Below are 8823 nucleotides of genomic sequence, written 5' to 3'. Positions count from 1 at the left end.
TCATCCATTTATGAAACCTGCAAGCTATAACAATGGCCTTACATGGTATATTCAATGGTGCAGAAATGACACCAGTGTTGTGAGAGTAGCCATATACTTTCTGATTGGATCTAAGGCCCACTGAATTAGTTGGAACCCATACCTGACACTGTAACCAAAATTAAGAACCTGGTACTACATAGGTAACAGGCCTTAATGTAGAATATAACACTATTGTTCTGCTAAATGAATATAGCATTAAAAGAACTTTTAATGGCATTGCTATAGCAATAGGTCAGTGTATCTCTCAACCCTCATCCGTAGTTGATGGCAATTAACACAAGACTCCCTCAACTGTCTGTGTACAAAGGATATGAAACCATATAGGATTCAGTCCAAAAGAAGACATACATAACACTATTCACCAATGCTCAATGATGTTCAAGAAAGAGGGTGAAGAGTGTAAAGGTAAGAAGCAGGTGGATAATTTAAAGTAAATAGTGTTTTCTGTACACAGCAGGGCAGTTTTATACATGAAATCACATCTCTTGTGGCAGAATGCACAAGGCCTGGGTTCTTGACCAAGCTAGACAAAAATTTCAAGATGCAGTGGTGAAGGTGGGCATGAAATCCAACCACTAGCTGAGAAGCTGGAATTTAATAGTTGTGGAGAGAGTCATTTTTCTTCAATGGTGAGATCTCTAGTAAATCAACCCCACCCAAGGGCATGCCCCACTCTCAGGAGTAGTTGGGCAAAACAAATTGGACTCATTAAATTTATAAACAAGAAAGAGGAAATCTCTAATTTGGGGAAGTGAGTTGAGAGCAGAAGAATGAATCACTGGGGAATTATAAGAGGGAGTGTGAATATGATCAGTGACCAGGAGAGGACAGGAGCTCCACAAGGACAACAAAATATACCAGAGCACGGGAGTCCTCTATGAGACTGTTCCTCCAACTAAGGACCAGGTATGGATATAGCCTAGAACCCCTGCTTGGATGTAGCCCATAGTAGCTCAGTATCCAAGTAGGTTTCCCTAATAAGAGGAACAGGAACTATTTCTGACATGAACCCAATGACTGGCTCTTTTACCTCCTCCATTCCCTGAGGGAGGAACAGTCTTCCTAGGCCACAGAGGAGGGCAATGCAGCCAGTCCTGAAGATACCTGATAAGCTAGGGTCAGATGGAAGGGGAGGAGGACCTCCTCTAGCAGTGGACTTGGAAAGGGGTAGGGAGGAAATGAGGGTGGGAGGGTGGGATTGGGAGGAAATGAGGGAAGGGGCTATGGCTGGGATACAAAGTAAATAACCTGTGATTAACATTAAAAAATTAAAATTAAAAAAAGAAAATCTCAACAAATTAATAAAAGAATTATTTTTAAAACATGATTATTTGCAGTTCTTAAACTTTATACAGTTTTAAGGCAACTACTCTGAAGTTGAAGCTGTTTAAATCTAGGTTTTATAAAACCAGGGCATTTAGTAATTCCCACTGTACAAACTTTTTGCTAAGGAAGAAATAGATGTTATAATGCTCTAAAACTCTTTCCTTTCTTACTATTCTTAGTATTCCCAGGGTGTAAATGCATTTTGAAAGCATTCTTGACAAAAGTCACTGACTACACATGCAAATTTGCATACCTTTTAAGCTTAACGGCAACTCTTAACCGAAGCAAATAACAAAGGCTAACCTAATCATTCAAGGAGCTCGCAGGAAAGAGGCCCCAGCACTGCTTCGAAAAAGAAAACTACATCTCGGGTAAAATGACAGAATAATTGGAGCCAGTCAGCCTTCTGTCAAGATTTATTTTAGTGGCTTCTGTTTCCTTAAACACACACACACACACACACACACACACACACACACACAGAGCCTTGATTTTCCCAAGAAAGGGCCACTGTTATAATAGAGACCTGTTTAAGAAGACCCTGCACATCATTTGGAAGGCTATTTGCTTAAGCTGAATTGCATTTTGCTGACCTCACAGTGGTTCCTCTATTCCACACAGCTGGCTTTGCTCTTCGTGTTCCCAGAGAGTGTGAAATGGAAAAACATATATATATATAATGGCTATCCAGGCACAGGAGCCTTACTGTGAAAATTCTGGTTCTCTTCACAGTATCCATCAGGACAAATTGGTTTTCTGGCAGGCCACTTGTGAAAGTAGACATTAGAACACTTTTGGGTGTGTTTTGGTAAGTTTTCATTTATCCTTATGTCTTTTGGTTCTTTGATTGGCAAGTTTTGTCAATTTTGTTCTGGTGGATCAAATATTGTTCTAGAATAAAGAACAGTTTCTTGGTTGCCATTAGTGCATAAACTTAGTAAAAGTGTTAACTTGCTAGCTGTTTATAAAAGCAGTCTCCTGCAAGTCCAGCATTCAGAAAGCTGGGGCAAAATTGAAAGGTCAGCCTTGTTTACATAGCAAGATGCTGTATCTCAAAAACATATTAAGTTTTGGGATCACAAATTTACTTACAAATCATAAAAGTATGTTGACCACAGTTAATGGTACTACTCTTGGACATTTTTTTATCCTCTAAATATTTCAGCTGCGACTCATAAGGAAACCTTGGGCAGAGCGCATGGAATCATATGAAAGAAGGGGGAGTTAGTATGACCTGGAGAGGACAGGAACTCCACAAAGACCAACTATATCTGGGCACAGGGATCTTTTCTGAAACTGTTTCTCCAATCAAGGACCATGAATGTATATAACCTAGAACCCCTGCCCAGTTGTAGCCCATCACAGCTCAGTATCCAAGTGGGTGTCCTAGTTAGGGGACCAGAGACTATCTCTGACATGAACTCAACAGCTGGCTCTTTTGCCCCTTCCCCTCCCCGAGGGAGGAGCAGCCCTGCTAGGCCACAGAGGAGGACATTGTAGCCAGTCCTGAAGAGACCTGATAAACTAGGATCAGATGGAAGGGGAGGAGGCCCTCCCCCGTCAGTGGACTTAGAGAGGGCAGGAAGGAGATGAAGGAGGGAGGGTAGGATTGGGAGGGAATGAGGGAGAGGACTACAGTTGGAATACAAAGTAAATAAGATGTAATTAATATAAAAAAGTTTCAAAGAAAATAATTTATATAACTAATGTACATTAATAATAAAAATTATTTAAATGGAAAATAAAAAATGTTTCAGCTTTGCTAAAATACATTGCTCCTTAGGACTTAGTTCAAAATGATGTTCTTGTACATGTGACACTGTGAATGAGCCTTGAAAACATTACACTACATGAGAGAAACCAATTATAACAAAACATTGAATTATGCATTTAGCTGAATGAATTATATGGTGTGTGAATTACATCTCAGTAAAATTACATTAAAACACACACACACTAACCTACACTTACACATTAAGAGAAAGTTTGAAAATCCTTTAATCCAAATCATTAATTCCAGATTTTGACACTTTAAATATTTTAAACATATTCAAAACACTTTTTAATAGTCATATTTTCTTTTTTAAAAAAAAAAAAAACATAATTGCATCATTCTTTTCTTCCTCCCTGGTCCCTTGCCATCATCTGTGTCAGGAGGGAGAGCTGGCTCCAGGGTCTTGAGAGTGGGAGAACCGGCCACGTCCCTCATCAGCTGCAGGCCTCCGTAGAGTGGGCCCTGTACCTCACCTTTGAAGAAAGGTAGATGTGGCTCTGGTTTCAGGGGTTGTTGGTGAGCCAGCTCCAAGGACGTGAGAGCAGGAAAGCATTCTGCCTGACTGGTTCGGATAACCCTCAGGCCAAGATCCAGGGCTTTGAAAGGGCCCACCCCAACTTCTACCCCGTGGATGAACTGCTGGAGTGTGTGAAAGCCTATAGACCCAAGGCTTCCGGATCTCCATGACACAAAGTAGCAGCTGGATGTCCTAGAGGAGTCCCAGTGAGGTCCCAGTACTGAAAGAGTGGCAGAAGCCAAGATCTTGCGCCAAGCCAATAAGTCATTGTGGTAAACATTTGCAAACGAAGAAGCATGCACCAGGGGTGCACTGTGGGGCACAGCGCAGCTTCCACAATGAGATTTTTATTTTTACTTCGTTGATAGGACGGGTTTTAGAGGGGAGGGCGGGACCAGAGGGAGGGAGAGATGAGTGGGTTTGGGTGCATGATGCGAAATTTGTAAGGAACCAATAAAAAGTTTTAAAAACTAAAAAAAGTCATATTTTCAATTTAAAACATAATTACAACATTTTCTTCCCCCTTTTCTTCCAAACTTTCCTATGTTTCCTCTCTCCTATCCCTTCTATATCCCAATTTACTTTCTTTCAAGTCCCATGGCCTCTTATTATTTTATTATTTGTCTTAGATTGAGGCGCTATTGCTGTGACAAAATCTCATGACCAAAGAAACATGAGGATCAAAGGGTTTATCTCAGCTTACACTTCTGTAGCCACTGTTCATCACTGAAGAAGTAAGGACAGGAACTCAAACAGGGCAGGAATATGGAGGCAGGAACTGATGCAGAGGCCATGGAGGAATGCTGTTTGTTGACTTACTCCCCATGGTTTGCTCAGCCTGCCTTCTTCTAGAACCCAGGACCACCAGCCCAGGGATGGAAACACTCACAATGGTCTGGGCCCTTCCCCATCAATCACTAATTGCAAAAATGGCCTACAGGCTTGCATATAGCCTGATCTCATGGAGACATTTTCTTAATCAAGGTTCCTCCTCTCAAATGACTTTAGCTTGTGCTAAGCTGACATAAAACTATTAACCACATATTGTTACAACACACAGAGAGATGTGGTGTATGTATGCATGTGCATGTGTGCTAGGGAAATCTAATTATTTGCTTCTCGATAGTTATTAGTTCTTTGTAGTCCTTTGACTAGTTAGGTGCCTCGTGAGAGTTGCCCCTTCCACATTTATATTCGTGCTGTCACTGTTCAGATCTTGTTTGGTCAGCCACATTGTTGAGGTATGAGTAGAACTACCCTATCATTTCTAGAAAATGCTATCTCACAGCTAATTTTCCGATCCTCCAGCTCTTATAATCTTTATCCCCCTTTTATGATGTTTCTCCGAGCTCTTGGTGCAGAAATTATATTGTAGATGTATCTGTTGGGGCTGAGAACCCCATATCAGTTCTCTGAATTTTGACCAGTTATAGTTTTTTGTAATGGTCTCTGTCTGTTGAAAAGAGAAACTGCTTTGAAGAGGAGAGACAGATACATTTTTCTGTAGCTGTAAGTATAACTAATTAGATTATAGTAAGGAATTACCCTGATTTTGTAAAGAGGTGTTAAGTTTTGAGATACAGGGCCTCATTATCCCTAGGTAATTAACTAGATATCCAATCCTGGGCATGATTTTCTTGCTGTTGAGTATAAGCCTTATTCCAGTTAGAGAGCTGTGGTGACCAGGAAGGTATGAATACCACTATTACACCTTTATTACTATCTAGCTCTGCTGGTAATTGTTGTGATTCATAGGCATCACAGGTGTTTAAGACTATAAATGTGTATATCTACAGGCTTGTGTGTGGGTATGTACATGTGAGTGCAAGTGCCTGAAGAAGCCAGAAAAAGGTATTAAATCTTCTGGAGCTGGAAGCGCAAGCTACTTTGAGACACATGATGTGAGTCCTCAGATCATAGCTACAGTCTTCTGGAAAAGCATTTGTGTTCTTTACTACCAAGCCATCTCTCCAGTCCCAAATATTTGACATCAATTTACCTATATAATTACCAAAAAAAATGAGTGAGTTCTATAGTTAACATAACAAACTATTAGGAAATAAAATTAACAAACATTTGATTTACAGTTATTGAGGCTTGGTGATTTAGATACTACAATTAAACTAATTACATAATTATTTTTACAATGTATAATTTAAATTTCCTCATACTCACAGCTTGACCAATCTTAAAATGCCTCTTTTACTTTTACCTGCTATTATGGCTTATGAAACCTATTTAAGAGAGCTGTGGTGGTGTGTGCCTGTAATCTGCACACTCAGAAAAGTATTAAGTGTGAGATTAGAAAGTCAAGGTAATCCTCGGATAAATAAAAAGTTTGAGGCAAGACTGGGCTACATGAAGCACTTTTAAAAAACTGAAAGAAGGAGAAAAAGTATTTTAAATGAAGGAATAATAGCTAGATGTTCAGCAATCCAGGAATCTAGAAAAGAAAACTTTTATGGCAAAAGAAAAATGTGTGCACCGAGTTGCACTGAGATCAGGGGAAATAGTCTTCCCCAGGGAAGAGTATACCAACTAGTTATCTTTAATTGCTCATTTCTGAAAACATACATACAAGTAACACATCACGTATGATGCATGCACAGACTGAACAGGCTATATGTATATACGTAGAAACACACACATGTGTATGCAACAATTAATGACAAAAGAGGCCATGAATTTGGAAGAAAAAAAAAGCAAGGAAGGATATATGGAAGGGCTTGAAGGAAAGAAAGGGAAGTGATAAATAACATAATTATATTACATTTTCAAAAATTATTTAAATTAAAATTAATGAATTAAAAATAATACTAAGCGTATCTTATGAAGCTTTTGTCTTGTGAGTTACCATAATGTGGATCTACAATGTCCCTCAAAAGCCCATATAATGAAGGTTTTCCCTCAGTTACAAGCTCCTAAAAGATTATAGAAGCTTTAAGATGTGGAGATAAGCAGAGGCCTTAGACCACTGTCAGTATTCTTCAAAGCCCAGGATTGCAGGGCTCTGGTCTATCATTGCTTTTTGAATGACATGACCTGAGCAATTCCACACCATGATGCGCTTGCTGCCTTCCACATGCCAAAAATCAGTAAAGGCTCCTGGCCATGGACTCGAACTTCCTAAACTGTCTGCTGAAACAAACCCTGCCTCTCGTGCTTTGTCACAGTAATGGAAATCTGACAAGAATGCAGACAAATATATATCTATTTACACAAACAGCCTATTCATTTTCCTTAAAGTTTACCTATACATAGATTTTTCACAAATATAATTAATAGTTGGTACAACTGTGATACCCACATACCTATGAAGTTAAAGGAAAACACACTGTCCTTGACATACATAATTTAGTGAAATCATTGTTACCAAATAAATAAGTAATAATTAGAAGATAATGTCAATAGTACAATAGTGTATGTGTATATTACTGTGTTCTCAAAGAGTACCTTTAAGGAGGAGTCTGCAATTTACCATGTAGAAAACAGATTGTCACCCCAGGAGACACATAGACAATCTGTTAAGGCAAAAAGGTGCAGCCATGTTTAGCCCCCTTTCGTCTTCCCAATAGTTCTTGCAAGCAAAGGATTCAAATAAACAAAAATTATAAGAATATATTTTAAAATGTTGATGTTATAGCCTGATGTAGCTCATGCAAGGCTTTGTTTCAAGTCAACAACCCATCAAAAATGTGTTCGGTGAGGGAGGTAGCTCACCCCTGTAAGCTCAATCAGTACTCAGAAGCCTAAGGCAGGTGGATTACTTCAAGTCTCAAGTCAGCCTAGACTACAGTAATAGAATTTTTCTCAAACAACAAAGGTTCAGAAAAGCATTTGATTCATAAAATGGTACAACCTTTCCCATTCTGGCTTCTTGAATGTGCTAAAGGTTAGAACTCACCCTTAGAACTTTTTCACTTCTTACAAATCTAAGTATCTGGATGTTATTTCATCCTTTTTTCTGTTCTTTTCTCAGAAGGTTAATTGTTCTGTCTTAACAAGCATTTCTTTAAATTTATCTTATATATTCTTGCTTCTCACTTTTAAGTCTGTGGGTGGTTTGTCTCTTGCCATATTTAGGGACTTTTGGTTTTTTTATTCATTTATTCATTTTGATAAATGAATTTTTTGACCTTGTTTTCTTTCCTCCTTCCGGAATTCTGAAGTTATGATATCAATCTTTTGTTTATTCACACAGCTCTAAGGCTTGGTTAGTTTTCCTCAGTTTGCTGCACTCTCCTCTACTGCTCAAATTGAGTGACATCATTCAGTTACCTTTCTGTTGCTGAGTCCATTCTTTGAACTCTGTTTTGGTGTTTGCATTTGGGGGATTCTAAAATTTCCATGTGATTTTTTTTGAAACATACTATTTCTTTGGCTTTCTATTGGCTCATGTTTCAAGTGTTTTTATAATAGTTCATCGAAGCTTTTTTTGTTTTAAATCATGGCTGCTTTAAAATATTCATAGCTAAATCTAACGTCTGTTCATCCCAATACTGGTATCTACTGACTGTATTTTTCTTCGCACGTTGACCCCCTGGGTATTTTTATTATATGTTATAAGACTCTAGATCATGTTTAAACTTCAAGTCTAGCTAATTTATTGGGCCCCATAGAAGTAAGGGAGTGGAGTATGTACTTCTGATTGTAAGTGAAAGGTTTGCTACTCAGCTTCCGTTGGAACTCCTCACCCCAGCAGTGCAGTGGCAGGAGCTCTCGTTGCCTAGATGGTGTCCAATAGCATTATGATGAAGCATGCTTCATCACTGGTGGCAATAGCGAACACTGGGAATATCTATAGGCCTCCTCTGTGTGTGTGTGTGTGTGTGTGTGTGTGTGTGTGTTTTGTATATGGGATGTTTTTGCATCAGTTAATTTAATTATTTATTCACTTCACATCCTGAGTGAACCACCCCTCTTCTCCTCCAAATCTTTTCCTTGCACATATCTCCCGCACTCTCCCCTTTCCTTCTCCTCAAAGAGGAAAGACCCCATGGGTACCAACCCACTCACGCACATTGAGTTGCTATAGAACTAGGTGCATCCTCTCCGGCCGAGGCCAACAAGACAGCCCAGTTAGGGGAACAGGATCCAAAGGAAGGTATCATAGTCAGAGCGGGCCTCACTCCAGTTGTTGGGGGACCCACATATAGACCAAGCT

General features: G+C 39.3%; 1 long non-coding RNA gene across 1 annotated transcript in view; it reads left to right on the top strand.

Moving 5' to 3' along the window:
• The first annotated feature begins 2110 nt into the window (after window positions 1–2110).
• The window catches only part of LOC132652750 (uncharacterized), a 64144-nt gene continuing 57431 nt past the window's right edge, over window positions 2111–8823 (top strand). The window contains exon 1 of the long non-coding RNA XR_009590324.1: window positions 2111–2176. This is a non-coding gene — a long non-coding RNA (uncharacterized LOC132652750). The remainder of the gene's footprint in view (window positions 2177–8823) is intronic.

This window comes from Meriones unguiculatus, chromosome 3 (assembly GCF_030254825.1).
Source record: "Meriones unguiculatus strain TT.TT164.6M chromosome 3, Bangor_MerUng_6.1, whole genome shotgun sequence".
Taxonomy (NCBI): domain Eukaryota; kingdom Metazoa; phylum Chordata; class Mammalia; order Rodentia; family Muridae; genus Meriones; species Meriones unguiculatus.
Note: the sequence above shows the minus strand (reverse complement) of the source record. Positions and strands in the feature narration are given on the sequence as shown.